Raw genomic sequence first — 15,725 nt, 5'->3', positions numbered from 1 at the left:
CATCAGGGCCATGGAGAGCGTCACGTGAGCCCATCTTCACCTTATCAAGATCGTCACATGAGCCCATCTCCACATCAACAAGATTGTCACATCAGTGCTTCTACACATTACAGAGATCGTCACGTCAGCCCACCTCAACCTCATCAAGATCATCCCAACAGCCTGTCTCCACATTATGCTGCTCAACATGCCAGCCTTACTTCTATTCATCGTAACCAACGTGTCAGCTTGCCCCCACCTCACCGTAATCATTGTGGCAGTCCAATCTCTGATCATCGAGATTATTGCTTATGTCACCCATCCAATCATCATATGATAGAATGGCCCTCCAACAAATTCTCTGGCTAGAGATATGGCCTGCGATCTTGTACTGACCATCTACCCTCGTCTGGTGAACATCGTGTCAGTTTTGTTGAAGAGGATGTTTATCTTCAGGGAAACGGCTGTTAGCAGGTACTATGGGCCGGATATCTGCTGAGACTATGGTTGGGCCCAAAAAAACTGAACTGTTAAATCCTGTCATTCCAACATCTTATGTTTTTGCTTTCGTTGAGAACATTGCCATACAACCATTTGTATACACAAGTTCAGAAATATCTTTCATCAGTGAAACAATGAGAATGTCAATTCCCTCTCTAAAAAAAAAAAAACAAAACAAACAAAAAAAATTCTTATTACTGCTGATTCCTTGTTGCGACGTCATATCTCGTCTGTGACTGAAACAAAATCAGTCCAGTGTGTAATTCCCAGCCATACCACTGCTGAAAGAGTCTCCTTTTCGTCTGAAGTGCCTCTGGGTTGTGGAGTTCTTCTTGACATGAGTCAGACACTGTCAGTTAATTTGGCTGAATTACAAGCTCAGCAAAAGGCTGACCGTTTTAGTACTGTCATGCACTGGAAAGAGAATGGTAATCAAAGGCCCCTACTAGGCAGACTGAAACATTCCCCTGCCACACTGAGGAAACTCTGGCATGAATTCCCCAAATTATCAGTCCAACAGGGTATACTGTGTCGCAGAGTGAAATCATCTCCTCATAGCCCTCATTTTTATCAAGTAGTCTTGCCTGAGGTACTCATTCTAACAGCTTTTAAGTGTTTTCATGGGGAGAAGTTTAGTGGTCATTTGAGTGCTGAGCATACTTTTTTGAGAGCTATTGGCCTTACATGTCCCATGATATCCTGAAATTCTGTGCTGAATGTGTATCCTGACAGTCCTGTGCTTCCAACACTCCTCATGAAAGGGCCCCGTAACAGTCAATTCATGCAGAACGACCATTTCAAAGAATTGCTGCTGACATCACTGAGCTACCTGTTACTTCACTTAGGAATAGGTATGTTTTAGTTATGATGGACTATTTTACCCATTTTGTCAATTTGTACCCTCTGAAGGATCAGCGTGCAACAAATGTAGCACAGTGCATTTTGGAGGATTACATTAAGCAGCACAGGGTCCCTGGGATAATCCATACGGACCAAGGTAAACAGTTAGTCAGATTCAGAGTCAGATTTGATTAATCATCTGTGCAGTCAATTGGGCATTGAGAAAACCTGTACCTCACCCTACCACACCCAGTGTGATGGTATGGTCGAAAGACTGAATCAAACATTGGAAGACCAACTCACCAAGTACATTTGTGAAAGTGGGGGTGATGGGATAAATATCTGCCTCAAGTGGAACTGGCATATTACTCCAGTGTTCATTCTAGCACAGGGATCTCTCCTTTCTTTCTTGCACATGGTAGAGAACCACGACTACATGTGGATATCCTTCTGAACTGTAGTCCTGCTGTCACTTCCTGTACAGCAGGCACTCCTGCAGACTATGCTCATGATGTGTCCATGCGTTTGTACTATGCTTTCAAAGATTCTACTGTGCGGTCCACTGCAGCTAAACTTAATCAGAAAAGGCAGTATGACAAAAATAAATTTTTACACCCGCATAAGCCAGGTGACATTGTATTTTTTGAAGACCTAGCTCAAAAACTGAATAAACTGGCTCCTAAATGGAAAGGGCCATACAAAATTCTGAGGCAACTGGACAAAGATAACAGTCCTGGTGTAACTGGATGGATTATCTCAAGCAAAGGAGAAGTGCTCACTAACACAGATGTAGACAGATTCGTGAACAATATTTACATTTACATTTAATCATTTAGCAGACACTTTTATCCAAAGCGACTTACAAATGAGAACAGTAGAGGCAGTCAGGTCAACCAGAGAACAACAACAGTATACAAGTGCCATGACAAGTCTCAGTTAGTCTAGTACAGAACACATAACCAGTTTTTTTTTCTTTAATGAAAAGACAAGAAAAGAAGGAAAAGTGCTAGTATTAGTCGGTTAAGTGCTGGCGAAAAAGATGAGTCTTTAGATGTTTCTTGAAAATGAGTAAAGACTCAGCTGTACGAATTGAGATTGGGAGGTCATTCCACCAGCTGGGCCCAGTCCATGAGAAGGACCGTGAGAGTGATTTTGAACTTCTTTGGGGTGGCACCACAAGGTGTCGTTCACTTGCAGAGTGTAAACTTCTGGAGGGCACATAAGATTTAACCAGTGAGTTTAGGTATGTTGGTGCCGTGCCAGTGGTCGTTTTGTAGACCAAGACTGGGCCGTTGTAGGAATGTGGTCTGTGAAGCTTAACTGATGATCCATCACAACTAGGTTCCTGGCTGTCCTCGAAGGAGTAATGGTTGACGAACCCAGCTGTATAGAGAATGTGTGATGAAGCAATGGGTTAGCTGGAATCACCAGGAGTTCTGTCTTCGTAAGGTTAAGCTGAAGGTGATGGTCATTCATCCAGCTAGAAATGTCACTCAGACAGGCTGAAATGCGAGCAGCTACCGTCGGGTCATCTGGTTGGAATGAGAAGTAGAGTTGGGCTCTACTTTCAGCGTAGCAGTGATAAGAAAAGCCATGCTTCTGAATGACAGATCCTAATGACATCATGTAGATGGAGAAGAGAAGTGGTCCAAGTACTGAGCCTTGAGGAACCCCAGTAGCAAGGTGTTGTGACTTAGAAACATCACCCCTCCAAGACACACTGAAGGATCTGTCAGAGAGGTAGGACTTAACCCACAGGAGTGCGGTTCTTGTCTTATTTGGGAAGAAAACTGCAAAGTCGTCCGCTGTAAGAGTCGATGGAAGATGTGGTGGAGGTGGATTAAGAAGCGAAGAGAAAGTTTTGAAGAGTGTCTGAGCATCACAACAGCTGTTAATTTTGTTGTGGTAGTAGGATGTTTTAGCCGTGAAGACATTTGCAGAGAAGGAGGAGAGGAGAGACTGATACACACAAAGGTCGGTAGAGTTTCTTGATTTCTGCCATTTCCTCTCTGCAGCCCTGAGTTTAGAGCAATGTTCACGGAGAACCTCGGACACCCAGGGGGCAGATGGGGCGGTGTGTGCTGGTCTACACAACAGTGGGCAAAAGTTGTCCAAGCAAGATGTTAAAGTGGAGCAAAGAGTGTCCGTAGCACTGTTCGTGTCCAGAGCTGAAAACTGAGAGAGTGCAGGAAGCGCGGATGAAACCACAGAAGAAACGCCTTTCTTCTGTGAGAATGAGCGTAGGTTCCATCGAAAGGTGACCTGCGTTGGAGTGTGTGCCGCTTCAGGAGTAAGTGCTAGGTTAGCAGTAATGAGGAAGTGGTCTGAGGTGTGCAGTGGAGCAACTGAAGAGTTGTCCGCAGAGCAACAGCGCGTGTAGATGAGGTCCAGTTGGTTGCCTGATTTTTGAGTCGCTGTAGCAGACACCCGCTTTAATGAGGTGAGCAGAGTTTTGAAGTCAGCAGCCTGGGGTTTATCTAGGTTGATGTCACCAAGCAGTACCAGAGGAGTACCATCTTCAGGAAAGTTTGATAGCAGTACATCTAACTCCTCCAAGAAGTTTCCCAATTGACCTGGGAGACGATAAATGACCACAAAGTGGATTTCAACAGGGTGGGTTACAGTAATGGCATGTGATTCAAATGAATGATGGTATTCCTCTGGCTGAATGATGGCTGAAGATCAAATTTCCATTCTTTTTATATAAGGAGACCAGTACCTCCACCCCTCCCAGTGGTACGAGGAGTGTGGGAACAAGTGAAATTAGTGGAGGGGGCTGCAGGAGTGGCAGTGTCTTCAGGTTTGAAAAAGTTAAGAAAGAGGAGAAAAGCAATACTCAAGTGCCCTGTCTGTGTCCTGGCTCAGTGGAGTCGCGCAGGTAGAGTCGATGGTCTTTACACACGTCGGTCTTCACACGAGTAGGATTCACATGAGGGCTTCCGCAACAGCTGCCGTGGTGAAACCTACCGCTTTTGTATTTGCCTGATTACCTGTGATTTAAGTCAGCTGGCCACGCCTCACTATTTAGGAGACCGTGAAACCAAGTGCCACTTTCAGCACGTATTTACCAGGGTAAGACACACAATTTAAACCAAAACTTTCCTAGCAATGACGATCACACAGTTGTCTAATGAGAAAACGAGACAAAACACTTACAAAAGTTTCCGAAGCTGGTTCAGTTTGTTGGAGACACCCGCTAAATGCTACAGAAAGTGAACAAAGGAACATAGCCCCAGAGCCTGCGAGAGCGGGGGCGCAAGATGGCTCAATGACTGACAGCATGATTACAGACCTAGGAACAGACATGAATACGAGTAAGAACAAGGCACATGAGATAACCACAGCAGAGGTTGGACACTACCTTCAAGTGTGCACTTAATATAATATCATACAGGGGGTTGAAGACCCACCAAGGAAAGAGAGGCTGCTTGAGAGAACAGAAACAATGGCCTCACATTGATCATTACTACTTACGAAGTAACCAGTCAAATCAGTCGATTGAAGCACAGCAACGGAAAAAAAAACAAAGTTCGCAGAGCATCAGTACCATTGTTACTAAGGAGGATAATGCAAGCACAGACATGTCGGTGGAGGAACCCACTCGACCACAGAGACCCCCTAAGGAGAGAAAGATCAAAGGGCACAGACCAAGAGTGAAGTGGCCCAAAGCTGTTGAAAAGAAAGAGTGGGAAATAGTCAATAATGATCTGACAAGAATCCTGGAGCAACAAGTGGGTACAGTGGAAAAAAAACTGGAGAAGATGGGTGACATCATCTACCAATACGGAGAAGAGCACTTTGGAGTAAATGCAAGAAGAAGTGACAAAGCAAAACCAACACCAGCCAAATCCAGAAGGCAGCAAGAGATCGATATGCTGGTTAGAGAGAGAAGGCAGTTGAGAAAGCAGTGGAAGAAGGCCTCTAATGTTGGGAAAGAGGGTCTCATGCTACTCCAGGGGGATATCAAGTGTTGATTGGTAACCTTGTGAAGAGCAGAGAACCTGAGGAAATGTCGCAAGAATAAGGAACATACAAGAACAAGGTTCTATAAAAACCCCTTCAAGTTCGTTAAAGATCTCTTCGCCAAGGAAAAAAGTGGAATACTGAAAATTCCAAAGCAGGAACTAGAAAAGCATTTGGAAAACACTCTTTGTGACCCAAAAAGGCATGAACAAATAACTATTCCACATGACATCCCACCTATTCAACTTCCCAAATTCGATCTAAAACTGGACCTCCAAAATGGAAGGACGTAGAGAGTATGGTATGGTGCGCAAGATCAGCATCAGCCCCCGGGCCGAATGGAATACCATATAAGCTCTACAAGAACACACCAGATGTCCTACGCTATGTCCTAGGCTCATGAGAATAGTGTGGCAGAAGGGAATAATACCTAAGACGTGGTGAAGGGTTGCAGGGGTGCTAATTCCCAAGGAGAAGGATGCGACAGACATTGGTCAATTCCGGCCAATCAACCTTCTCAACGTTGAGGGGATTTTTTTTTTCAGTGTGATAGCACGGAGGTTGTCTATCTACCTGGAGAAGAACAAGTACATCCGTACAGAAGGCTGGCATTCCAGGGTTCTCTGGTTGCTTGGAGCATACCAGCATGATCTGGCATCAGATAAAAGCGGCGAATCATCTGTCACTAGTCTAGTAAAAGCCTACTTCGAAGACCTGCAGCTGTGTTTTACAACAGCTGATTTTACAACATTATGGCAGTGCGTAGAAGTAGGCATCATGGCAGGATGTAAAATCTCACCCCTGGCCTTTAAAATGGCCATGGAGGTTATCATCAGGGCCTCAAGATGGGTCATGGGAGGGGAGCGAACTAAGAACGGGATCCGCCTTCCACCTATCCAGCATATTTGGATGACATGACCACCCTGACCACTACCGCAGCATGTACCAGACGACTACTCCGAAAACTGCAGGAGAGCATCAAGTGGGCCCGGATGAAAATTAAAACGAACAAGTCACGAAGCATCTCAATAGTTAAGGGACAGCTTAAAGATGTGAAGTTCTGCATTGGTGATGACCCAATACCAACAGTGTCTGGGAACCTGTCAAAAGCCTGGGTAGATGGTACAACGCAAGCCTCAGGGATAAAGACTTACAAGTGCTGCAAGTAAGAAAGGACATTACCGACAGCCTGGAAAACATCAATAACACCCTACTGCCAGGGAAGCTCAAGCTCTGGTGCCTGCAATTTGGACTTCTCCCTCGGGTAATGTGGCCACTCACTATCTACGAGCTCCCGATAACAACAGTGGAGCAATGGAGCAAACTATGACTTCATATGTAAAGAAATGTCTCGGTGTCCCACGCTGCCTGACTAACATCAGTCTATACGGTAAAGGGGTCCTTGAACTGCCTATCACAAGTCTCACCGAAGAGTACAAGTGCTCTAAGGTAAGACTTCAGATGACTTTAAAGGATTCCAGAGACCAGGCCATTTGCAATGCCATTCCACCCCTGTTAACTGGACATCATCTGATGTGGTGCAACAAGCTACGTCAGCTCTGAAGCACAGGGACATAGTAGGGCACGTCCAGTTGGGAAGAGGAGGACTCGGTCTTATGGCAAATAAGCCAACTTGGACTAAGGCATCAACATCAGAGAGGAGGAAAATAGTGGTTGAGGAGGTACGTCGTCAGGAGGAGGCGGAAAGAAGTGCAAAAGCTATCTCTCTTGCCAAGCAAAGACAATGTATAAGGTGGCAAGGCCTGGAGAAGAGAAAGCTTAGCTGGAGGGAGCTCTGGGAAATGGAGGCAAGTAACATTAGCTTCATCATCAGAGCCACATATGATGTGCTCCCATCTCCAAAAAACCTCAACCAGTGGTATGGTGTGGACCCTACCTGTGCCCTTTGTCCAACTCACGCAACTCTTAAGCACATCTTGGTCGGTTGTAAAACCAGCCTCACACAAAGTCGTTATACCTGGAGACATAACCAGGTTCTTAAGAGTTTGGCAGCAGAAGCTATTGAGAGCCAGAGGAATACCATCAATTCTGTAACGACCCCAACCTTGATCCGAGAGGGACACAAAAAGTCCAATCATTCCCCTATTAAACCAGAAACTGGCCAGCTTGCTATGGCTCGGGATTGGAGTATGCTGGTCGATATAGGCAAGCAATTGATTTTTCCACCTGAGATTGCAGCGATTACTCTTAGGCCAGACATGGTTCTTTGGTCCCCTTCTTAGAAATCTGTTTATATCACTGAGATTACAGTGCCATGGGAGAGCTCAACGAGTGAGGCATATGAACGCAAGAAGCTGCGCTACATAGAACATTCAATTACAATACATATTTGTAAAGAACGTTTTCTAAAAATGAGGTTTTTCTCCAACACTGAGCCATAAATCTCCACTTCAGTAGCACGTACACACACCAAAGTTTACATATTTATTCCTGTCTATATTCCGAAAGTTTTTACAGAGGGATGTGTTTATATATAATTTTCTTGATTAAATACAACATTTTATTTTATTCATTTTACAAGTATTTTCTGAATTATGTAGTGACAAAAAGAGATACACAGAATTCCCTCTGTAAAAACATTTGACTCTAATATGTCAAAAAAATTAAACAAGAATTTTAAAATTGACTTCATCCAGTGTTCAGATTTTTGTACTAGAAATTTATGCAAATTAGCATATTTCATTAAAAAATGCCTCATTTGCATATTTAAACATAACATTTTAGAAAGCTTGTAATACAATTTTGTTTTGCAATTATCAATGTCAATCAATCAACTTAGTAAGTAAGGTGATAACTATTAGTTTTTTTACCCTATTCACCTGCAGTGTCTCGCCTTAATCTGGAGGTTTAGCATGGCTCTGATAAAGCCAAACATAAATTATAGGTGTCACAGAGACGAACCCCGTGATTCCCTCTGATGGCCAGCAGAGGGCACCCTCACCTGAATACTGACACACACTCATCCATTCACTCACTTACACTGACAACACTACATTTCCCATAAGCCCCGTCCTTGGACTCTGATCACCTGCACAGGTGCCAATCATCAAGACTGTGCATATAAGCTGGACTTTCACAGTAGTTTGACGCGAAGTCTTGATTTGCTGTGTCTGTCATTTCTGAGCGTTATACCCGTGTTTGATTTCCTGTTACCGATTCTGTCTGTTATCTTCTACGTACCTTTGCTGCCTGCCTGCCGACCCCTTGCTTGTTACTGGATTTTGATTCTCTGATCTTCCCACGCTGTTGATATTGCTGGTTCCGACCATTGCCTGTACGACTACGAGTCTTTACAATAAAGCCTGCATTATGGATCCCATGTCGTGTTCTGGATCATTACAGAAGACTTCGCCACAACAAGATCCAGCGGCTTTTGAAGGTCTTCACACCACCATGGCGGCCCAAGCCAGTCAGATTGCAGCCAATCAGTTTCAGCTGAATCGACTGACATCGATCACAGAGGAACTTGTCAAGGCCGTGCAGAATCTCCACACAGCTCCCGCCGCCACACCAACGCCGAAGGCATCCGCCATTGCCCACGCGGCAGGAACGCCATCTCAGGCCACTCCCCGTCTTGCTTTCCCGGATAAATACAACGGTGACGCCAGCAAGTGTATGGGATTTATATTACAATGCTCTCTGTTTGTGGAACAGCAGCCCTCACTGTATACTACGGATACTGGGAAGATCGCCTTTGTTTGTTCATTATTGACTGAGATCTGCATTTACCTCCTTTCAGGATTTCCTACAACAGTTCCGGGCAGTTTTCAATCATCCTAAGGAGGGAAAAGGAGCTGGAGATCGCTTATTGCAGTTGTCACAAGGCAGAATGAAGGCGGCGGATTATGCTCTACGATTTCGCACTATGGCTGCACAAACTAACTGGGTGAGCGACACATTAAAAGTACTCTTCCGCAAGGGGCTCAATTATGATCTGCAAACGGAACTAGCATGCAGAGACGAGGGCAGAGATCTCAACAGCGTCATCAAACTGACCATATCCATTGATAATCTGCAACGTGCCCGGCAACCCAACTCCCGTTGCACTGAGCATTCAGCACCCTTGCCCTCTCAGGAATCTACTGAACCCATGCAGGTCAATACTTACCACTTATCTACGGAAGAAAGAAATCGACGTATGTCCAATAGATTATGCATGTATTGTGGACTGCCTGGCCATCAACGCAACCACTGCCCCACTCGTACCTCTACCTTCTCCCAACGCTCGGTGAGTACTCCTCTCACTTCCATGTGTGATACCCAGAGTGTAAGCATTCCCGTTGAGTTTTGGATTAACAACAGACAAGTTATCAACTCTGCCTTACTCGATTCCGGGGCTGCAGGCAATTTCCTTTCTGAAGAGTTTGCTCAGAGGTGTAACATTCAACTCATTCCATGCTCTACCTCTCTCTCAGTGGAGACAATAGATGGTCGTCCACTGGGTTCAGGATCCATCACTCACCTCACCCGCAAAGTCATAATGGCGGCTGGCTTACTGCACAAGGAGAGGATCCAATTCTACATCCTTCCCACATCTCACACACCCGTGATTCTTGGATTACCCTGGCTACGTCTGCATAACCCCCAGATCTCATGGAGAGAGGGTCAAGTGGTGAAGTGGAGCAATTACTGTCAACAGAACTGTCTTTCCCTGGTCAAACCTATTCCTGTCTGTTCCGTGTCACTTACCTCCATTCAAGAGTCCATTCCCGATCTGCCAGAGGAATGTGCAGATCTTCTGGAGGCCTTCAGTAAGAAACAAGCCAACACCTTACCTCCTCATCGCAAATATGACTGTGCCATCGATCTTCTGCCATGGCATTCTCCTCCAAAGGGTCGCATCTTCCCACTGTCTCAACCAGAGTCAGACGCCATGAAGGATTACATCAAGGAGGAGCTCCAGAAAGGGTTCATCAGATCATCCACATCCCCTGCTTCATCCGGGTTCTTCTTCGTAAAAAAGAAGGATGGTGGCCTCCGTCCCTGCATCGATTATCGTGGACTAAATGAAATGACGGTAAAATTCCGATACCCGCTTCCGTTGGTTCCTTCAGCCCTCGAACAACTTCGCACTGCCCAATACTACACCAAACTGGACCTGAGGTGCGCCTATAATCTCATTCGCATCAGGGAGGGAGATGAATGGAAGACCGCCTTCTCCACTACCACTGGACACTATGAGTATCTTGTGATGCCGTTCGGACTGGCTAATAGTCCATCTGTATTTCAATCATTTATTAACGAGGTTTTCAGAGACATGCTGAACATATCTGTGATCATATACATCGATGATATCCTGATCTTCTCTAACACCCTTCCTGAACACATACAACACATCCGAGCAGTTCTCCAACGCCTCATTCAATACCAGTTGTACGCCAAGGCTGAGAAATGCAAATTCCATACAACTTCCACCACTTTCCTAGGGTACATCATCAGTCCAGGAGGAGTAGCCATGGACGAGAAGAAGGTCAACGCCGTGCTCAACTGGCCTGAACCCACAACCCTCAAGGAACTGCAACGATTTCTGGGATTCGCAAACTTTTATAGAAGATTCATTAGGAACTTCAGCACTGTTGTCGCCCCGCTCACCTCACTGGTCAAGAAGGGAACTCATCGACTCCAATGGTCAGATTCTACTCACAAAGCTTTCCAAACCCTGAAACAACGATTTAGTAACGCGTTCATTGTCGAGGTGGACGCATCCAACACAGGCATTGGAGCTATCCTGTCACAACGCCCAGATCCTGCCGCTAAACTTCATCCATGTGCCTTCTATTTTAGGAAACTCAACTCGTCAGAGCGCAACTACAGTGTCGGGGATCGGGAACTTCTTGCCATGAAGGCAGCCTTTGAGGAGTGGAGGCACTGGCTAGAGGGAGCCACACATCCGTTCACTGTACTAACGGATCACAAGAACCTGAAATACTTACGCACAGCCAAACGCCTGAATCCCCGTCAAGCTAGATGGTCTCTGTTCTTCACAAGATTCGACTTCTCGGTAACTTACTGACCCGGCTCCAAGAACACTAAGGCAGTTGCCCTGTCACATCAGTTCGAGGAGGAGAACATTCAACCTGCTACAGAACCCATCTTACCATTGCATGTGGTGGTTGCTCCCATTCAATGGGATATCATGACTCTGCTCCAACAATACAGGGAGCAGAACGAGAACCCAGTAGCCTCTCCAGCCTATAGAATCTTCGTTCCTGAAAATCTTCGTGACCAGGTCATCAGCCAAGTTCACTGCCATCCATCATCCGGTCACCCTGGCATCACTGCCACCATCAATCAACTGGAGAACCGCTTCTGGTGGGAATCACTGCACAAGGACACAGCTACTTACATACAGCAATGCAATAACTGTAATATTAACAAAGCATCTAAACAATCTCCCGCCGGTCTCCTGCAACCACTACCCATTCCTCAACAAACTTGGTCTCACATTGCCATTGACTTTATTACAGATCTTCCCAGTTCACAGGGCTATACCACCATACTCACCATCATAGATCGGTTCTCCAAGGCTTGCAGATTCATTCCATTACCCAAACTACCTACCGCTCTCCAGACGGCAGAACACCTGTGCAACTGGGTCTTCCGATTGTATGGTTTACCCGAGGACATTGTGTCAGACCGAGGACCTCAATTCACTTCTCAATTATGGTCAGCCTTCTTCAAAGCCCTGAACATTAATGTCAGCCTCACCTCTGGGTATCACCCTCAAGCGAACGGACAGGTAGAGAGGCTCAACCAAGAGCTAAACCGTTTCCTCAGAGCTTATTGCAACCAGAATCAGGACGATTGGGCTCGATACTTACTATGGGCAGAATACGCACAGAACTCCCTTATCAAACCATCTACCGGTCTAACTCCCTTTAAATGTGTACTGGGGTTCCAACCACCAATGTTCCCCTGGTCAGGGGAACCAACGGACGTCCCAGCAGTAAACGAATGGATGGCACGCAGTGAGGAGGTTTGGAATCGGGCTCATGTTCACCTGCAACACGCTGTTAGGAGGGAAAAGGAGCAAGCGGACCGCAGAAGGCGCCCAGGTCACGATTATCAGCCTGGCCAGTGGGTATGGCTTTCAACACGGGATCTCCGTCTCCGGCTCCTGTGCCGCAAGTTGAGTCCAAGGTACGTGGATCCATTCCAAATCACTAGACAAATAACTCCAGTTTCATTCCGGTTAGAACTTCCTAACACATATTGTATATCTCCTACCTTTCATGTATCCCTGCTCAAGCCCGCTGCTGGTCCCAGAGACGAGGGAGAGGGGAGGTCCCGTGCACAGGCCCCTCAACCCATCATCATAGAGGGCGAGGAGGCGTACCAAGTCCAGGAATTACTCGATTCCAGACGTCGGGGCAGAATTCTACAGTATCTGGTCGACTGGGAGGGGTATGGTCCAGAGGAACGCTCATGGGTAAACTCTGAGGACATCCTAGATCCCAATCTCATCGATGAGTTTCATCGTTTACACCCTGGAAAACCGGCCCCTCGACCTCGTGGTAGACCCCGACGTCGTGGGCCTCCTCGCGCCAGGAGTCGCTCGCAGGGGGGGGGGGGCTCTGTCACGGAGACGAACCCCGTGATTCCCTCTGATGTCCAGCAGAGGGCACCCTCACCTGAATACTGACACACACGCATCCATTCTCTCACTTACACTGACAACACTACATTTCCCATAAGCCCCGTCCTTGGACTCTGATCACCTGCACAGGTGCCAATCATCAAGACCGTGCATATAAGCTGGACTTTCACAGTAGTTTGACGCGAAGTCTTGATTTGCTGTGTCAGTCATTTCTTAGCGTTATACCCGTGTTTGATTTCCTGTTACCGATTCTGTCTGTTATCTTCTACGTACCTTTGCTGCCTGCCTACCGACCCCTTGCTTGTTACTGGATTTTGATTCTCTGATCTTCCCACGCTGTTGATATTGCTGGTTCCGACCATTGCCTGTACGACTACGAGTCTTTACAATAAAGCCTGCATTATGGATCCCATGTCGTGTTCTGGATCATTACAATAGGGATTTTGTTTAAATTATTATATTGTATGTTTAATCATATCCTGACTACCACCAATAGTGAGTCACAGCTGGAGAACCAATGATCTAACTTTGACAAAACAGTCCTGACATCACTGTCAAATGTAGCCCAACACTTGGCTCATGTTTTACTTTAGGTTAATAATGCTATAATTATAGGCCAAGGTTGTCTAATAAAGCAATAAGCCATGCGAAGCCGTGTTTTCTGTGAAGCTTGGTCCAAAAATATGGACAAAGGCCCATTGTGACATCTTGATTAATCCCTCTGCTTTACTTAAATGTATCAGATTAATTTATTTTAATGACCTATGAAGAAGATGTCTCCTTCCTCTTCTGTCTTTATTTCTATTCTTATCTCTGTGGGCAGGTTTTGAGTCCAGTGTTGATGTTAAGTAACAATGACCTCGTTACATTGTGATGCAATATGTTATTCCATTTGGAAAGATATTTAATTTACGCCACTACAGTTGCAGCTTGAAGTTGCACTGGTATTAAAAAATATTTTGAAGGTATTAAAAAATGTAGTAAAAGGTATTAAATTCAACTTAAGAAGTTCTGTATATACCCTGAGATTGTAGATAGAGTGTCAATTAGGGGTGTAATAATTCACTCGTTTTATCAATGCATCGATTACAAACCCTGACGATGCAATGCATCGATCTCGAAACATGATTTTTGAATCGTGACTCGTCTATCTCGGACAGTAATCTATTTAAAACTCTGAGGATTGAATGAATTGCAGTTTCTATAGCGATCCACTGCTTTCAAAATAAATACACATATTCACACGAAGAGTGACGTTTTTCTCCAAAAATTACCATGATGACAAATGTGATATTGATTTTTTTACAACAGCTCAATAAACAAGAAGTTAATTAATAGACCTAATATGGTTTTAGACACCATGTTACCTGTTTTGGCTCTATTTTGCCAACAAAAATCATTCCAAACACAACCACAGTACTGTTTTGCATCTCAGCAACATGATGGTGTTTCATTCCTAAATTAACCAACCGTTTATATGATTCGGTTCAAACGTAGATTTCATTTGCTTGGTAACAGCCCAAATGTCTTTTTATTCTAATTCACTGATTAAATGTATGAAATTTGACTCAAAAGATAATGGACACTTTTGGAAAAAATGGCCTTATAAAAGTAAAAAATGCCCATAAAATGTAAACATTTGTTAAAAGTAATTGGAAAAGATTAGTTTCTATTAGTGTGAATAAAAAGTAAATAAAAAATATTATTCATGTTTAAATCATTTTATACAGTGAATTTGCTGAAGGCTAACAGGATAATGATAACTGAGTTTATTAAATTCATAAACAAACAAACAGTTTGTAGCGTGGATCATTCATTGGAACATTTAATCTAATTCTCAAGGCTGAAAAAAGATATAAAATAGAAAAAGTAATGGGTGCCTGTGCCCCAGTAGATCTTTAGGTCTAGCAACACCCCTGCCTTGAACAATGTTTGTGCATCGCATCTCTCCTTCATGCGCTCCACTATTTACTGCCTTTGATTGTCACAGGATTGTGCTCACGCTCTGTTCGTCTCTGACACAGCTGATATGTGTTCTCTCCTTAGGACTCATGCCCAGTAATGTTTCTGTACTTTTTCAATGGCTCTCGGCATCTTACCGACGTTATTATTTAAGCAGCCGAAAGCTGTGTATTTATTGCATGGACAGAGCAGAAATTTAAGTCTCTAAAGTTCCACTGAATGATAAATATGTTTTAACAGTGTTGTTGAACTGAATGTCTGAAGGAAACTGTTATAATAACCACAGCATTAACAACAACCTTAAAATAAGAGTGCTAGGTTTATCTGATAATCAGATGCATGAAAGTAGAGGTCGTTGCTATAGCAAACAGACATCGGCCTTTTCTTTCAGAGTCAACATTTGCCTATGGAGAGGAAAATTAGCATTTGATTTTATGATAATGAGATGAAGACGTTTTCGCACTGAAAGAGATGTAATCTCGCGCTTACGTGCCAGTCTACAGGTGCATCTCAATAAAAGAGAATATTGTGGAAAAGTTCATTTATTTCAGTAATTCAACTCAAATTGTGAAACTCGTGTATTAAATAAATTCAGTGCACACAGACTGAAGTAGTTTAAGTCTTTGGTTCTTTTAATTGTGATAATTTTGACAAAAACCCACCAATTCATCTCAACAAATTAGAATACTACATAAGAGCAATAATAATAACAAATAAAAAAATTAGCGAATTGTTGGCCTTCTGGAAAGTATGTTCATTTACTGTACATGTACCCAATACTTGGTGGTGCTCCTTTTGTTTTAATTACTGCCTCAATTCGGCATGGCTTGGAGATGATCAGTTTGTGGCACTGCTGAGATGT

This window comes from Carassius carassius, chromosome 40, assembly GCF_963082965.1.
Source record: "Carassius carassius chromosome 40, fCarCar2.1, whole genome shotgun sequence".
Classification (NCBI taxonomy): Eukaryota; Metazoa; Chordata; class Actinopteri; order Cypriniformes; family Cyprinidae; genus Carassius; species Carassius carassius.
Note: the sequence above shows the minus strand (reverse complement) of the source record.